Below are 19,413 nucleotides of genomic sequence, written 5' to 3' on the forward strand. Positions count from 1 at the left end.
ACAATGGCCAAAATATGTCTTTGTTTTCTTTATTTAATTACCCCACAGCCAGCATTAGCATAGCTGTTAGTGAAACAATGGGAGTGGTAGGGCCTATGGTAGGATGCTTCAAAAAGTATGCTCAAATCCTCAGTGTCACTTCAAACCAATGTTATAGCAAACCAAATACCATAAAATGTTGCACATGTAGAATATTGGAGGATATTACAAAACGTCTGGTATTTACTGTATATAACATCTCCCGTAGAATAACACTTTTTTGGAGAATACATACTGATTCGCGTTTATTGTCGAAGAAATGAGCATTACACCGAGGTCTGTACTCTGGAGCAGGATCGATTTGGAGGAGGAAGGTCTGTCATGGTCTGGGGCAGTGTGTCAGAGCATCATCGGACTGAGCTTGTTGACATTGCAGGAAATCTCAACGCTGTGCATTACAGGGAAGACATCCTCCTCCCTCATGAGGTACCCTTCCTGAAGGCTCATCCTGATATGACCCTCGAGCATGACAATGCCACCAGCCATACAGCTCGTTCTGTGTGTGATTTCCTGTAAGACAGGAATGTCAGTGTTCTGCCATGGCCAGCGAAGAGCCCGGATCTCAATCCCATTGAGCACGTCTGGGACCTGTTGGATCGGAGGGTGAGGGCTAGGGCCATTCACCCCAGAAATCGCCTTAGCCCTCACAGGCAGGTGCCTGGGTGGAAGAGTGGGGTAACATCTCACAGCAAGAACTGGCAAATCTGGTGTAGTCCATAAGGAGGAGATGCACTGCAGTACTTAATGCAGCTGATGGCCACACCAGATACTGACTGTTACTTTTGATTTTGACCCACCCCCCTTTGTTCAGGTACACATTATTCCATTTCTGTTCGTCACATGTCTGTGGAATCTTGTTATATTCATACAAATATTTACACATGTTCAGTTTGCTGAAAATAAATGCAGTTGAAAATGAGAAGATGTTTCTTTTTTTTCTGAGTTTACAAAAATGTTGTTGAAACATATTTAATTAAATTACTGACTTCGGGCGCCGATGTTAGGTGATTTGGCCTGGCTTGCAGTCGGCATTCCAATTCACCCAAAGGTGTTTGATGGGCTTGAGGTCAGGGCTCTGTGCAGGCCAATCAAGTTCTTCCACACCAATCTCGACAAACCATTTCTGTATGGACCTCGCTTTGTGCACAGGGGCATTGTCATGCTGAAACAGGAAAGGGCCTTCCCCAAAATGTTGCCACAAAGTTGGGAAGCACAGAATCATCCAGAATGTCTTTGTATGCTGTAACATTAAGATTTCCTTTCACTGGAACTAAGGGGCCTAGCCGAACCATGAAACACAGCCCCAGACCATTATTCCTCTTCCTCCTCAGGTAGCATTCTCCTGTCATCCTCCATACCCAGATTTGTTCTTCGGACTACCAGATGGTGAAGCGTGATTCATCACTCCAGAGAAATGGTTTCCAGTGCTCCAGAGTTCAGTGGCAGTAAGCTTTACACCATTCTAGCTGAGGCTTGGCATTATGCATGGTGATCTTAGGCTTGTTTGCGGCTGCTCGACCATGGAAACCTATTTCATGAACCTCCTGACAAACAGTTCTTGTGCTGACGTTTCAGAGGCAGTTTGGAACTCAGTAGTGAGTGTTACAACCAACTACAGACTATTTTTACTCGCTACGCGCTTTAGCACTTGGAGGCTTGTGTAGCCTACCACTTCACGGCTGAGCAGTTGTTGCTCCTAGACATTTACACTTCACAATAACAGCACTTACAGTTGACCAGGGCAGCTCTAGCAGGTTAGAAATTTGACAAACTGACTTGCTGGAAAGGTGGCATCCTATGACAGTGCCACATTGAATGTCACTGAGCTCTTAAGTAAGGCCATTCTACTGCCAATCTTTGTCTATGGAGATTGCATGGCTGTGTGCTCGATTTCATAGACCTGTCAGCAATGGGTGTGGCTGAAATAGTCGAATACACTAATTTGAAGGGGTGTCCACATACTTTTGCATATAAAGTGTAAATTAGAAAGCAGCAACTGCGGCTTTGAAGTCAGAGGGAGCGAGGATTAGAGACAGAGAGTCGTCAGGAGTATGCTCTGCTACTGGGTGGATATGTCTCACATGAGGGAAGCTGAGTTTTAATAACAACACAGCAAATACTAGGTACCTGCAGGAATAAGGATTAAACAGCCCAATGAGACTAGGAGAAAATAAGATAAGAGAGAGGGGCTTCACTGTGTATTCCTATGTCAATCAAAGTGAATCAGTTACTGTATTTCTTGGGAAATAGCCATTTTCAGGTACATTACAATGAATACTGATAGCCACTCTACAATATGTCTTCCAATCCCTATTTTTAACCAAATCTCTATGATTGATTTTAAATGGCATGATGTAGAAGTGTTCAGACACTCTTTTTTGTAATTTCACTTGGTTTTGAAAATCTTACCCCACTAGTGATAGACCTCCGCAGGCTCATTTGGCTGTATAAGGGCACACAGAATACATGAACAAAGGTGTTGTACACATTAAATTGTGTCATTCTAAACTTTATCCTGAATGTAATGTTTAATTTTGTTGGACTCTATACTTTTCTATGTGCATGCATTCTCGTTCATATTGTGGTGATACTGATGTTTTCTCATGACAATGCGTTCTACAGTGACTAAATAGAGCCAAATAAATATGATCCGTTCTCATATTTTTATAGCCCATTTAGGACATAACAAATATTTGCTATTATCCACAAAACAGACAAGTGCCATTTTTCACCTGCAGACTGCTTGCACTCGCACATGGAAAAGAGAAAGCATGCACGGGCATTGAAAACTATCATTCGAGTACAACAAAATAGCATGTAATTTACATAAAAATAGAGATTTGGTTAAAACAAAACAGAACCTGTCTGTTATTGCAGCTGTTCCGAAGGAGTCCACTTCCTCTCACTCCCCTGACTTACCATAAGTGACGATATGGACTTGATTTGTTCTCAGAGAGATTCATCTAAGCTTGTGCATATGTGGCGGACAGTGATGAATGCAATAGGCTAGCCGGGAGATTAAAGTAATTCCATTATAATGCATTAAAAACATCTTATATAATGACTTCCAATTGAGAAGCTGGCAGTCTACTTCTCAACAGTAGGCTATAGGAAATCATCAACAGTGCACCATGGAAGTCAGGTGAACCTTACCACAACCACACACACACAAAAACACACTCTTGTGTCTTAGGATAAATTCACACTGCCATCAAGTGGAGTCATAGAGCAATTGCAAGCCAGCAAAACTAAGATGATGACTGATTTGATTTGTCTGGGGAAAAACAGAGTTTTCTGACTCGGATCTCATTAGTGTTATGAAGCTCTTTTACAACGCAGGATAATAAGACGTTTGTCTGATTAATCCAACGCCAGACCTTCAAGGCTGTCAGTTCCCTCTGTTAAGATACTTGTCTGTCTAGATGTCAGTTCCTGACAGTACAGGGGAGGGTAGCAGGCCCTCTGGAAATCCCAGCCCAGCAATTATTCTGCATGTCTTACATCCTTCTTCTGGTCTATGTGCCAGACTGGTATTCATTGTCTATTCCGACATGATAAGATGATAGAGAGTTAGAGAATTGGCTCAATAAATAGAATGAGTCTATCAACTAATTATTTTTATAAAAACATGTTTTTAACCTTTATTTAACTAGGCAAGTCAGTTAAGAACAAGTTCTTATTTACAATGACAATGACTTCCCATGAAGCTAATCAGTCTGCAGACGACTCTTTCCCACTCTCTCTTTCCCACTCCATTCCCATTCATCTCCTTCTCTGTCTTACTCCCTTTGCTCCCTCTCTTCATAACTTTCTCTAAACGATTTATCTTAAATAGTCTTAATGACACAGAACATTGAATATGTTGAAGGTTGTTTTGTTTTGATTCTATCTACGCTTCTTTATTAGTGAAAAAATGCCATTGCACAGTTGCCCGCAAGGTGTCACCCTACACACATGCTGTGCATGCGCTGAATCACGTTCCAAATGAATGCAGCACATCTCAAGGATGCATTGACTTTTCTAATAGGCCAAACAATTATGACACAGTATGTTAGATGGACTCTATCCCACTAGGTCTACCGGACACAATATTGTGTTATTGTAATTGTATCAGTACAATGATTTTCTAGTCAGAAAGTCACTCACACCTACTCAGAAGAGTTGGCATCCCCATACAGCTCTCTTATCAATCAATGCACATGGCCTGGTTTTCTTTAAACCACTGTTAGGTCAACAGTCCCGTGTCTACATGTAATGGTAAACCCCAGAAGAAGAGAAGAAAATACAAAGCTGATTAACTTATGTAAATCCCTTTCATTAAGCGTTTTAAATATTCCAGAGCCAATGGCACCAGAACAGAGAGGAAAACAGGGAAAACAGTCAGATTATCTTCAGGAGATAATATGTGACTTGTAAGGAGCTATGTAGACATTCCAGAATCTGGGAACCCAGAGGGAGGGAGACCTTGGTTGGAAGTGGGTGGCTGGCAGCCTTGGCATTCCTGTTCCTTTTCTGTCTGAATTCTTGGTTTTCCTAATCCCTATTAAGGATCCAATTAACTAAATATTTAGCAGCGGGATTAAGGGCAGGTAGGCATGCTGGGAGGACAAGACTGACACAATAGGGTCAAAGCCACACACTGTATCAGGCCTCTGGTGAATAACAACACTAGTCAATCAGATGAAATAACTATGTAGTGTACATCATACATAAATGACAGTACATCATTACTAGTCAGTGATACTATATCAAGTGTATGCTAGGTGAAAGACAAGGCAATTGTGGACAAAAAAAACAGTTTTGTCACATCTAAACAATGACTCTCATGACTCTCTCTATGTCTAGGCTATCTAACCAGCCAGATAAATATAGGTGTTTCCTTGTGTATGAATTTGGTACCTTGGGGCAAACCAAGCGTTGACGCACTATGTTGTTGAGGTGGTCAGAATAGTCGTAGCTCTCACATGGGTGCATGCTCCGTCCCAGGGGCTCTAAACCCCTGTAGGTGCCTCCCAAGCTATTGGAGGACAGCTCCAGAGATGAGCCCTGGAGGAAGATGCCCTCACCCCTACTTCTTCATTCTGCACTGCACAGGGGACATACACAGGCCAAACAGTTCATACTGTACCTTTTATTGACTGTCAGGAATCACGGGACTGGAGTAGTGTTATCAAGAGCACTAGAGCTGTCAATTGTGGCAACTAGTAAAAACAAATTACAACAGTAGAAGATGATGTGATTCTATCAGGTGTTTTTTTAAGCTTACCTGAGAGGCCCATCCCAGCCCAGTCCATGGTCTCATTCAGGAAGCTACGCAGGCATACTACCTCTCTTCTTGTTGTCAGGGACATCCCTGTCCCCATCAGTCAGGTTATCAAAATCATCCAAGAACTCCTCGCTGGTGTCTCCTCGAGAGAGCGATGAGGCTGAGGAAAGAGACATGTCCTCTAGTCCCTCCCGTGTCCCCCTGAGGTCCTGTTACTGTCACTGAGGGGATCTGGGGTGAGGGTGAGGGGGGGGGCGACTCTGCCGTATCCCCGCCCCCCACTCCTCCAGCCCTGACCTCCACCGTCAACCTTCCTGTAAACAGTGGTTTCTGCTGCTTGGTCTGGCCTGACCACATCAGTCTATAGCCCAAAGCAGAGGGCTTGTTAAGAACACAGTTGGGGAGGAGATTATTTTTCAGGGCACTAGGGGTTATGGAGGGGGAGTAGGCTGAAGAGGGGTTCCTAGGACACTGAAGCTTCCACAGCCCCAGTCCCAGCCCCGTCCCAATCCCTGTGCCCGGGCAGAGGCCCATCCCATGGCCCAGCCTCCCGTTCAACATCTGGGGGGGTTTGATGTGGTTTGTCCTGGGTGGATGTAGCTGAGTGTTGGCCAGAGGCTTGGCCAGCTCCACTGCCCGATTAAAGGAAAAGGAGCATAGGCATGTTGGACGGGGATGGGATCTGCTTGAAGTGGGTGAAACTTTGGGAGTGCACCATGCTATCCTGCATGAGGGACTTGAGGCTGTCGCTGGACTGGGAGAGGCTGTCTCTAGAGCTGCTGCGAGGGGAGCTGGAGCTGGCCCGTGGCCCGTGGCCTCACCAGCCCTGAGCCTGACCATCCTGAGCCAGCAGTAGCTCCATTCTGGTCTGGTTTGGGGCCCCCACTGAGGGAGGGGCTCTGCCCCTGTCTGGACTCTGCCTTGGGGCTCGTCTTTGTGGCCTGGCAGGGGATGGCCTTGGGGCTGGAAGTAGAGGACACAGACACATCAGACCTCCTGGCCCCATTAGGTCTGGACATTTTTTTTCTTAAAATAAATTATAGCAGGTCCTCCTTCTCACCTTCACACTCTTTCTCTCAAACTGAACAGGACATCAGTAGGCGCAGAAGTATTTCACAAATAACTAATTATTTTCGGAAGAAGCCCTTGGCACTCCTTCTGAAGTGCCACCATACACAGCACAGTCATCGGTTAGGCAGCACAAAAGGGTTTACATCAGCAAAAGCATGGCAGGCCGGGGCTGTTGATTGGGAACACCTATCAATTGCAGTGTGTAATACAGTGTAGCCTCGTTTTATATACATCATCTCAGCAGCGTAAAAACTTTGGAAGTATGTTTTCTTAAAAATATAACTGCTCATGGGTCGTCGCTAGTTACAACAGCTACAAAGTCACAAGGCCCGCCTACCCGACCAATTAGATGAGGGAGTGTGATGATGCATATTCAGGTTCGCGGGAAACGCCTCATTTTTAAATGCCATACTTGAGATCAAGTTTGAGGACCAAATAACTAAATACACTCAGGAACAACAAATCGGTAACTTCACTAAAATTCATAACATTGAGAAAGGACAAAAGTTGTGGGCAAAATAGAAAGTTGTCTTTTATTTTTTACATGTGTAACCTTTATTTAACTAGGCAAGTCAGTTAAGAACATTAAGAACAAATTCTTATTTACAATGACGGCCTACTCCGGCCAAACATGGACGAAGCTGGGCCAATTGTGTGCCACCCTATGGGACTCCGAAACACAGCCGAATGTGATGCAGCCTGGATTCAAACAAGGGACTGCAATGATGACGCCTCTTGCACTGAGATGCAGTGCCTGAAACCGCTGCGCCACTCGGGAGCCCACATAACTAGTAGCTAACTTTTGCTACTCTCATCTAAAATGAGCTATCTTGCATAAGGAATTCCATTCCAAGCACATAGGAGTTATTATGTAAGATAGATCAACATTTTTAGTTTCCTGACAATACTTTCATTGTAACAGTAATATATCATATTCTTGACCTTCAACAGATGCACAGCAGTGGTGGAAAGATACCTCAATAGAAAATGAGTCAAGTAAAAGTGAAAGTCACCCAGTAAAATACTACTTGAGTAAAAGTCTTAAAGGATTTGGTTTTAAATATACTTAAGTATCAAAAGTAAATGCAATTGCTCAAATGTACTGAAGTATCAAAAGTAAAAGTATAAACAATTTCTAATTATATTAAGCAAAGCAGATGGCAATATATCATTTTTTATTGAGAGATAGCCTGAGGCACACCAACACTCAGACATAATTTACAAACAAAGCATTTGTGTTTAGTGAGTCCGCCAGATCAGAGGCAGTAGAAATGACCAGGGAAGTTCTCTTGATGTGTGTGAATAGGACAATTTTTCTGTCAAAATACACCGAATACTTTTGGGTGTCAGGGAAACAGTAAAAAGTACATTATAAAGTAAAAAGTACATTATTTTCATTAGGAACATAATTAACAAGAAGGCAGTAAGTTCAAAGATCACTTTTAACACATTCATTTCATTTTAATAATGTAATTGGAAGAAATAACTAAAAACGGAACGTTCCTCAATAAAATTGAAGTAGATAGAACTTTAAACAGGTGTCCTATTTCTGTGGGTACTGAAGATTCCATGGCACTTATTGCAAGAGTATGTAATAATGAGTACCATAATAATGTGTAATGTGTGTATCAAACTGTATTCCTATCATGTAATACTGGGTATAAAAGTACCATGTATGTAAAGTGTATGAATAATGTATATGTAACAAAATATCTTTAAAAAAACAACATGTAAAAACAAAGTTGGATGGGCCAATAAAACAAAAAGAGAGCATGTAAGTGGGATTAGGGGGTGAGTTTCCCCCTACACTATAAAAAGTCTCAAGAAAAGTCCAAGTATTATTATTATTAAATGTTTTGCCATTTTCCATAGCTTTGAAGACCCTGGCTTTGTAGAGAGACAGAAACAGGTACAAAATAACAGAACGGTGGTCTGCAAGGCTAAATGACTATAGTAAGTGCCTAGCAGCCAAATAAAGTAACAGGGTTTAAGATTTAATCTTAAATCAGCCAAAAATCGGCCAATAAAAATGTCAGAAAACATTTCTGTGAAACTGCACGTTGAAAATAAACATCTAAAATCAAGATAAAAACAATGCAGATATTGGAGTAAACCTATTCTGGGTTAAGACAAGCAACTGAGTAAGGACAAACATCTTGCAAGCTGAGTTTGATTAAGACATCCGATTACCACTTTGCATTTAGAACGGTTGGTTTTATTATAGCTACTAAATAACCAAATCATTGACGGATCGCTAGACAAAAGAAATGCATGTCTCGTGTCTCCCTGCAAGCCGGTCAGCATAAGCATAATCATACTCCCTCATCTGATTGATTGTTTCGCACAAACTGTATGCCGGAATACACGTCATCACACTCCCTAAGAGTCAATATTTGCTGTGTTGACCCTTCTTTTTCAAGATCTATGCAATCCGCCCTGGCATGCTGTCAATTAACTTCTGGGCCACATCCTGACTGATGGCAGCCCATTCTTGCATAATCAATGCTTGGAGTTTGTCAGAATTTGTGGGTTTTTGTTTGTCCATCCTCCTCTTGAGGATTGACCACAAGTTCTCAATGGGATTAATGTCTGGGTAGTTTCCTGGCCATGGACCCAAAATATTGACGTTTTGTCGTCCGAGCCACTTAGTTATAACTTTTGCCTTATGGCAAGGTGCTCCATCATGCTGGAAAAGGCATTGTTCATCACCAAACTGTTCCTGGATGGTTGGGAGAAGTTGCTCTCGGAGGATGTGTTGGTACCATTCTTTATTCACGGCTGTGTTCAAATAATTTGTTGCAAGTTAGGGGGGTTCACACCTAGCTCAAGTTGGTGAGGGGGGTTCACACCTAGCTCGGCTATTAAACAATCTTTTAGTAAAGGTTGAATAGTCCATTGTCCAGCTAATAGCCCATCCTGCTACGCTTGAGAAAAACTAATAATAAAACGTTTTCCCCTTTCCACATGTTAAAGATTCCAATAGATAAAGGTTTTTTAGTCACAATTGACCCCAACCCCAATTAATACATTTGGGCACAGTCGATAGCACGGTGGACTTCGGGCTAGAATGTTGAGGTTTCGAAACCTGCTCCCTGCTTGTTTCATTACATTATTATGCAGGTCTCAGAGCAAATAGCCTGGATTGATGCCCATCTCATTCCTCGCTCTCTTCCACGCGTCATTCAGCACGCTTGTGGGCGTGCTGGCAGGATGTACTGTTTTTATTCTGTATATATGAATTATAAAATCATGTTTCTAGTCTATTGCATAGTTACAATGTGAAATCATGGATGTCCCAGGAGTGGTAAACACTGTTGAAGTGTATAATTGTAATACATACATGCAGACACAGCATCATTCACAGAATGGAGTTTGAGACACCTGGTATTGGACATGACAGAAAAAAACTTGCAAAATAGAGATTTTTGTAAATTAACTTTATGACAAAAACATATGCACAATCGTTTGTCTCTACATTAATTAACTAACATATTCGTCTCAATTGTACATTTTTTGCTTGACTCGTTATGACGTTATAACTACTTACATTTGCCCCCCGTAATGTTTTGTCAGCTATCTTTGCTGAAGAAAGTCACCAAGGATGGGTGGCTCCACGTCAAATTCGTCATTGGAACCACTCGATATGATTGGTCATATAAAAACCTTGGGACCCAAATGCATAATGAGCGCTCGACCTCCCCCTTGTGGTGGTCTGGAGCAATGAAGCCGTGACGTTGGGTACCTCTAAGTCCTGCGGTGTAAACTCACAACTTTTAAAGGAAGAACCACTGTAGCTATCATAATATGCTGGCTAGACATTCCAAAGCATATCAAGGTAATTAGACAACTGCTATCTGGCGAAGTGATTTGTAACTTTACAAGCTAACGTTAGTTTTGTTAGGTTACATTAGTTAACTGACTACCGCAGAGGCTAATGTGACATCAACATCAAGCTCAGCTTGATAGGTATAACCTATTATATTATCTTCTACCTATCGATTAGAAGATTTGCATGCGAAGACTTCTTTTCCTGAGAGCACTGAATTTGTACTGCCATACTACGGTGTGGAAGGATTTTTCTTGCAAGACATCATTGCGTCATACATTGCAGTGGGATTGTTATAAGCACATGCTACACTTAAACACCTTACAGTGTTTTTGATAGGCACAGTCACTCACATTAGATTCCATCTCATAGTGGTTTATAAGTCAGCATTTGTGAATTAGTTCATGTTTTTCTGTGGATTCATGTTTATTGTATTGCTATTGAACTTTGAAGATTGAAATCTGAGAGACCCTCAGATTAAGATGGAGTTGGGTGCACCCTAGTAAACTATAGACAGGATATATGACCGATATCTACAGTATGTCTATTGTACTATTGATGTATTTCAATCATATTGAGCTCATTGTACAAATTTCAAAATTATATAGGTGATTCATTTTTTTGCAATTATTTTTATTTTCAAAAATCAAGCCGGCATTCTTTTCCTAAATTATTCAGTTGTGCGGTTCATTTCTCCCTACTGCTCAAGTAGAGAACCTAACTGGTCCAATAGAGTTTAAGCTTAAACATACAGTAGCCCTTAGTGTTAAGCAATTGTTGGAATCAGTTGGAATCACAAGTCTTTGTTCTTGCCTTGTGGTTGAGGAATGTTCATTGCAATGCCTGATCATAGGCATGTCACAAGGAGCTGAATGTCACACAGTAATTCAGGATTGTCACACAGTCATTCAGAGAGATAAGCCTTGCTTTTGTGGCTATACCAACGTGTGGAACTCATGTGAAGTGCATATGACCTAGCTTTCATGAAAAAAAAGCATTTTGATAAATAAAGTTTACATTCAAATGGCTCTCCTGTGATGCAGTGACCTGCAACATATGTCTATTTTCCTGAAATGAGTCACAATTAGTTACATTACAGCCTTATTCTAACATCGATTTTTTTTTACAATTAATCAGCAATCTACACACAATGCCCCATGATGAGGGAGGCAGGTAGGCTAGTGGTTAGAGCATTGGGCCAGTAACCAAAAGGTTGCTGGATCAAATCCTGAGTTGACAAGGTAAAAATCTGTCGTTCTGCCGCTGAACAAGGCAGTTAACCCACTGATCCTGGGCTGTCATTGTAGATAGGAATTTGTTCTTAACTGACTTGCCTAGTTAAATAAAGATAAAGTTAAAACAGAAATTACTTTCTTTTTACATACAGTTGAAGTCAGAAGTTTACATACACTTAGGTTGGAGTCATTAAAACTTGTTTTTCAACCACTCCACACGTCTTGTCAACCAACTATAGTTTTGGCAAGTTGTTTAGGACATCTACTTTGTGCATGACAAAAGTAATTTTTCAAACAATTGTTTACAGACAGATTATTTCACTATATCCCAATTCCAGTGGGTCAGAAGTTTACATAGACTAAGTTGGCTATGCCTTTAAACAGCTTGGAAATTTCCAGAAAATGATGTTATGGCTTTAGAAGCTTCTGTTAGGCTAATTGACATAATTTGAGTCAATTGGAGGTGTACCTGTGGATGTATTTCAAGGCCTACCTTCAAACGCAGTGCCTCTTTGCTTACCATCTTTGGAAAATCAAAAGAATTCAGCCAAGACCTCAGAAAAAATATGTAGACCTCCACAAGTATGGTTCCTCCTTGGGAGCAATTTCCAAATGCCTGAAGGTACCACGTTCATCTGGACAAACAATAGTACGCAAGTATAAACACCATGGGACCACACCGCTCAGGAAGGAGACGCATTCTGTCTCCTAGAGATGAACGTACTTTGGTGCAAAAGTGCAAATCAATCCCAGAACAACAGCAAGGGACCTTGGATCTTGTGAAGATGCTGGAGGAAACAGGTACAAAAGTATCTTTATCCACAGTAAAACGAGTCCTATATCGACATAACCTGAAAGGCTGCTCAGCAAGGAAGAAGCCACTACTCCAAAACCGCCATAAAAAAGGCAGACTATGGTTTGCAACTGCACATGGGGACAAAGATCGTACTTTTTGGAGAAATGTCCTCTGTTCTGATGAAACAAAAATAGAACCTTTTGGCCATAATTACCATCATTATGGTTGGAGGAAAAAGGGGCAAGCTTGCAAGCCAAAGAACACCATCCCGACCGTGAAGCATTGGGGTGGCAGCATCATGTTGTGGGGTGCTTTGCCGCATGAGGGACTGGTGCACTTCACAAAATAGAAGTCATCATGAGGAATGAATATAATGTAGATATATTGAAGCAACATCTCAAGACATCAGTTAAAGCTTGGTCGCAAATGGGTCTTCCAAATAGGCAATGACCACAAACATACTTCCAAAGTTGAGGCAAAATGGCTTAAGGACAACAAAGTCAAGACATTGGAGTGGCCATCACAAAGCACTGACCTCAATCCTATAGAAAATGTGTGGGCAGAACTGAAAAGGTGTGTGCGAGCAAGGAGGCCTACAAACCTGACTCAGTTACACCAGGTCTATCAGCAGGAATGAGACAAAATTCACCCTAAGAATTGTGGGAAGCTTTTGGAAGGCTACCCACAATGTTTGACCCAATTTAAAGGCAATGCTACCAAATACTAATCGAGTGTATGTAAACTTCTGACACACTGGGAATGTGATGAAAGAAATAAAATATTAAATACATAATTCTCTCTACTATTATTCTAACATTTCACATTCTTAAAATAAAGTGGTGATCCTAACTGACCTAAAACAGGGATTTAATACTAGGATTAAATGTCAGGAATTGTGAAAAACTGAGTTTAAATGTATTTGGCTAAGGTGTATGTAAACTTCCGACTTCAACTGTAAGTATTCAAACCATTTGCTATGAGACTCAAAATTGAGCTCAGGTGAATCCTGTTTCCATTGATCATCCTTGAGATGTTTCTACAACTTGATTGGAGTCCACCTGTGGTAAATTGAATTGATTGGACATGATTTGAAAAGGCACACACCTGTCAATATAAGGTCCCACAGTTGACAGTGCATGTCAGAGCAAAAACCAAGTCATGAGGTCGAAGGAATTGTCCGTAGATCTCCGAGACAGGATTGTATCGAGGCACAGATCTGGGGAAGGGTACCACAAAATGTCTCCCAAGAACACAGTGGCCTACATCATTTTTAAATGGACGAAGTTTGGAACCAAAAAGACTGTTCCTACAGCTGGCCACCCAGCCAAACTGAGCAATCGGAGGAGAAGGGCCTTGGTCAGGGAGGTGAACAAGAACCTGATGGTCACTCTGACAGAGCTCTAGAGTTCCTCTGTGGAGATGTGAGAAACTTCCAGATGGACAACAATCTCTGCAGCACTCCACCAATCAGGCCTTTATGGTAGAGTGGCCAGACGGAAGCCACTCCTCATTAAAAGGCACATGACAGAACACTTGGAGTTTGCCAAAAGGCACTGAAAGACTCTCAGACCATGAGAAACAAGATTCTCTGGTCTGATGAAACCAAGATTGAACTCTTTGGCCTGAATGCCTAGCGTCACGTCTGGAGGAAACCTTTCACCATCCCAACGGTGAAGCATGGTGGTGGCAGAATCATGCCGTGGGGATGTTTTTCAGCGGTAGGGACTGGGAGACTAGTCAGGATCGAGGCAAAGATGAACGGAGCAAAGTACTGAGAGATCCTTCATGAAAACCTTCTCCAGAGCACTCAGGACCTGGGAGTGGGACGGAGGTTCACCTTCCAACAGGACAATGACCCTAAGCACACAGCCAAGACAACGCAGGAGTGGCTTCGGGACAAGTCTCAATGTAGCCCAGCCAGAGCCCAGACTTGAACCTGATCTAAAATCTCTGAAGAGACCTGAAAATAACTGTGCAGCAACAATCCAAATCCAACCTGAGCTTGAGAAGATCTGCAGAGAGGAATGGGAGAAACTCCCCAAATACAGGTGTGCCAAGCTTGTAGAGTCATAGCCAAGACTCGAGGCTGTAATCGCTGCCAAAGGTGCTTCAACAAAGTACTGATTAAAGGGTCTAAATTCTTATGTAAATATGATCCGTTTTTTATATATACATTTGCAAAAATTTCAACAACAAAAAAACATTTTTTGCTTTGTCATTATGGGGTATAATGAGGTCAGTCAATCCGGAATGTCTTAAAGTAATGATGGACTGTTGTTTCTCTTTGCTTATTTGAGCTGCTCTTTCCATAATATGAACTTGGTCTTTACCAAATAGGGCTATCTTCTGTATACCACTCCTACCTTGTCACAACACAACTGATTGGCTCAAACGCATTAAGAAGGAAAGATATTCCACAATTGGTTAAGGTAGCCACACCTGTTAATTGAAATGCATTCCAAGTGACTATCTCATGAAGCTGGTTTAGAGAATGCCAAGAGTGTGAAAGGTGTGATCAAGGCAAAGGGTGGCTACTATGAAGAATATTAAATAAAATATATTTTGATTTGTTTCACACTTATTTGGTTACTACATGAATCAATGTGTGGTACTTCATAGTTCAATGTCTTCACTATTATTCTACAATGTAGAAAATATTAAAAATAAAAACCCTTGAGTTGGTGTGTCCAAACTTTTGACTGATACTGTACATCAGTCGTGTTTTAGACCAGTTCATAGCACTATCTCTTCTGCATCCGTAGTTATAAATGATGTTTAACTGTATGGATAAAAGGCAACATTGTGCTGCCCTCTTCACTGATCTGTCAAATGCTTTCAATACGGTTGATCACTCACTGCTAATTCAGAGGCTTTTCTCAATTGGCCTAAACCAGGCTGCATGTAACTGGTTTAAAAATGACTTGACAGATAGAACTCAATGTACAGTGGGGCAAAAAAGTATTTAGTCAGCCACCAAATGTGCAAGTTCTCCCACTTAAAAAGATGAGAGAGGCCTGTAATTTTCATCATAGGTACACTTCAACTATGAGACAAATTCAGAAAAAAAATCCAGAAAATCACATTGTAGGATTTTTAATGAATTTATTTGCAAATTATGGTGGAAAATAAGTATTTGGTCAATAACAAAAGTTTATCTCAATACTTTGTTATATACCCTTTGCTGGCAATGACAGAGGTCAAATGTTTTCTGTAAGTCTTGACAAGGTTTTCACACACCGTTGCTGGTATTTTGGCCCATTCCTCCATGCAGATCTCCTCTAGAGCAGTGATGTTTTGGGGCTGTTGCTGGGCAACACAGACTTTCAACTCCCTCCAAAGATTTTCTATGGGGTTGAGATCTGGAGACTGGCTAGGCCACTCCAGGACCTTGAAATGCTTCTTACCAAGCCACTCCTTCGTTGCCCGGGCGGTGTGTTTGGGATCATTGTCATGCTGAAAGACCCAGCCAAGTTTAATCTTCAATGCCCTTGCTGATGGAAGGAGGTTTTCACTCAAAATCTCATGATACATGGCCCCATTCATTCTTTCCTTTACATGGATCAGTCGTCCTTGTCCCTTTGCAGAAAAACAGCCCCAAAGCATGATGTTTCCACCCCCATGCTTCACAGTGGGTATGGTGTTCTTTGGGTGCGACTCAGCATTCTTTGTCCTCCAAACACGAAGAGTTGAGTTTTTACCAAAAAATTATATTTTGGTTTCATCTGACCATATGACATTCTCCCAATCTTCTTCGGGATCATCCAAATGCTCTCTAGCAAACTTCAGACAGGCCTGGACATGTACTAGCTTAAGCAGGGGGACACGTCTGGCACTGCAGGATTAGAGTCCCTGGCGGCGTAGTGTGTTACTGATGGTAGGCTTTGTTACTTTGGTCCCAGCTCTCTGCAGGTCATTCACTAGGTTCCCCCGTGTGGTTCTGGGATTTTTGCTCACCGTTCTTGTGATCATTTTGACCCCACCGGGTGAGATCTTGCGTGGAGCCCCAGATCGAGGGAGATTATCAGTGGTCTTGTATGTCTTCCATTTCCTAATAATTGCTCCCACAGTTGATTTCTTCAAACCAAGCTGCTTACCTATTGTGAATGAAAGATTCAAAACAGTGGCACACACACCTTCCACCGGACTGCGAAGCACAGCCCAATGGTCAGATACGATTAATAAGCATGGCTAAATAAAGCTGTAATGATCGGCCTCATAATTAGAGTGTGGATAAAGGGAGAAACAGATCAGGCTACTGTCTAAGTCACATCAATCCCCACATCACAACCAGCTCTTCTGGGTCGTATCATTACAGAGTGTGGTTTGTGAGCCACTCTGGCATTGATTGTTCACTAGTCCTAGAAAGTGAAACAAACACATACATGTACGCTACGCACACAGACACACACACACACACCCGGTCTTCCATTGAGCCCTGCTACCCAAGGCCTCTCTGCAGTCAGACATTAAATTGATATAGAAATGTTCTAACACATTGCTAAACCACAATACAATGAAAAACAACAGACATGAGATTACACTGTCAGGACAATCTGGCAATAAAGGAGATGAGACCAACATTAAACTGCTCTGTTATTCATTGCTAACTCACCTTAAAAATATCAGGTTACTTGTAAATTCAAGTAAACTCTTGACTCTAATAATGATATCTTATCTGCTCAACTAGACAGTTTTCAAGGACACCACGATTACTGGATCTGACTGGTATGTGATACGGTTTTACACACTGCCAATGAAAGACTGTGGGTATGAGAAATACATGCACATATATACACAGACACACACACACACACCCAATGAGAGAGACCCTGATACTACAGTTTGGGGGGGTCCTACATGGGCAGACCCTCAGTGGAGACAGTCAGCTGTTGTGGGGTAGTGTGGTCGTAAACACAACGTAGCCAAACCAGAAGCAGGATGGGGCCTACACAAACAGGTGCCAGGGGAACACACACGGAGATATGTGGAAGTGGAAGAGAAAACATCCACCAGAGCATCAATATATGTCCAGCTCACTAGTAGATATGGGGTGATGATACAGGCAGCTTAGCACTGTCTGGGTTATCTATTTCACTTGGCAGACAGTGTCAAGTGTCAATCGAGAATAACAGGTCTTGGTAGATTGTGTATCGGGATCATGTGTATTAGGTGCTCTCTTGTACAAATGTGAACCAAAATTCAAGACACTTATAACCCTATAATAGTGAAACTCACAATATAAACTAATTCAAAAGCTTGAATGAAATACTCTTATTTATCCATCAATGAACTGACAAATTACATAAATCCCTCGGTTCTTTTTATAGCACTATTACATAAATATCTAAGCATAACATAAACATTCATGGTAAAGTAACTTTTCCAGGAGATGTTTTGAGTCACACCCCCAGGGTTATAACGTTGCATAAAACATGGTGCGTCTTCTGCGTGGCTGGAGAGCAGTAGGGAGAGAGAGAGATTTTACTATTGGCCATAGGATGCTCGGTTGACGGATGAGAGCATAGTAGGTCAACGTGAGTTGTGAATCATGGCTAGACCCAGCAGACTGTCTGAATAGATTATATTAGATGAGTTTAATAGTCAAGTGCCCAGGGTCGCAGATGTAATTGCAGGGTACAGTTAAATTTTTAAGCTCTGAGCTCTAACAGTGCAAGTCAAACATAGTGACTAAACACAACAGTCAAGAGAGACAGGAGAACAACCATATGAGCCATTGCATTGACTCAAGTTTTGATACTATGGACATTTCAGAAAATCTCATATGTCTTTGAGTAAATGGCAAATGTAACCTCATTGACAAGTTGCCCATGTATTGTACTTTATATTATTTACTCTTCTACAGAAGGTCTTAAGGGCTAACCTTTAATAATGACTTACTGACATGTTATTGTTGTTATCATGTTAATATTATGTCTATATACAGTATCTCCTCTTTCCATATGACAGGAGACATGCGCAGAATACCATGGATAAAGAAAATTACAACAGTTTAAACAGATTCATTTGAGGTACAATATGGTAGGATTTTGAATTAGCATAGTAATTAGAAAAAGTGTGATATTGACTCTTACCTGGAAGGGCAGAGTTAAATGTTTACTGGGTCCACATTCCAAAGAAGATAATTGTCAGATGAAGGAAGTGGCTACTGTCCTGAAGTTGAAGTAATCCTCTTGTTATCACCAAGTTTGTTTCTCTATATAAGAACAGTTTTCTTTAGAATGTTAACAATAAGTGGAAATACTAACAAAATTGGCAGAAAGAGGATTTAAACCGCCTTTTCTCAAAGCCTACTAACATATTCATGTTGTTAATTATATTGACGTTGAAATGTGGTTCCAATTCAACTATTGCAATAGGCCTAATGTAAAGAACATTTTAAATATCCCCAGGTTGCAGTGTGGCGAAGATAAACGCAAACTACAGCGGACTATTACACGCTGTCAACACCGATAGGCTACAATGTAACGATAAAGTCAAATTATGTCATGCAGAGAATCAATTTATCCACGTGGACGTGCCGTGAAATAACTGAAATGTCCACCAGAAAACAAACATTTTCGATGAAAATTAAAAATCCTACGTTACAGTTCGGCCGAATTCCCAGAGGAAATGCATGATTTTTTTATCATTTAAAAAACATCCTCTTCTACTCGATTTTGCGGAGCGTTCGGAAGTCACCTGGAACTCAATGGCTTGGCGACACCTCTAATCTCAACGTGTACGATAATAAGTGGTGCAAATGGTTTGTTTCATAAAACGACCGTTTGAACGGTGCGATAGCAGAAGTACAAGGCGTTGGAAATGTTGTAGGCCTATCTTTATATTCATTTAAATAACTAGGCTACCTGTTTTTCAGCCCTCATCCAGCTTCGACCTCAAGCATTCTGTAGTCTACTGTAGCGCTGTTGACGCTGACGCCAGCTGTCATACTTTCCTCCCGCCCTCAGTAAACGTGCGCGCGCTCACTGGTCTCAGGTTTTGTTCACATTTTGGGATATAGGCTGCTACAGTATAGATAGCAGGTTTATGCTACCATAATGTGTTATCAGAGTGTAGGGTGTATATATTTGCAAAAAATACATGTAATCATGGAAATAAGGGATTGGAGAATTTCTCTCACTCACACAACCACTCTCTCACACAAACTCTGAACGGTTTT

The sequence above is a fragment of the Oncorhynchus tshawytscha genome, linkage group LG01 (assembly GCF_018296145.1).
Source record: "Oncorhynchus tshawytscha isolate Ot180627B linkage group LG01, Otsh_v2.0, whole genome shotgun sequence".
In the NCBI taxonomy this organism is placed as follows: domain Eukaryota; kingdom Metazoa; phylum Chordata; class Actinopteri; order Salmoniformes; family Salmonidae; genus Oncorhynchus; species Oncorhynchus tshawytscha.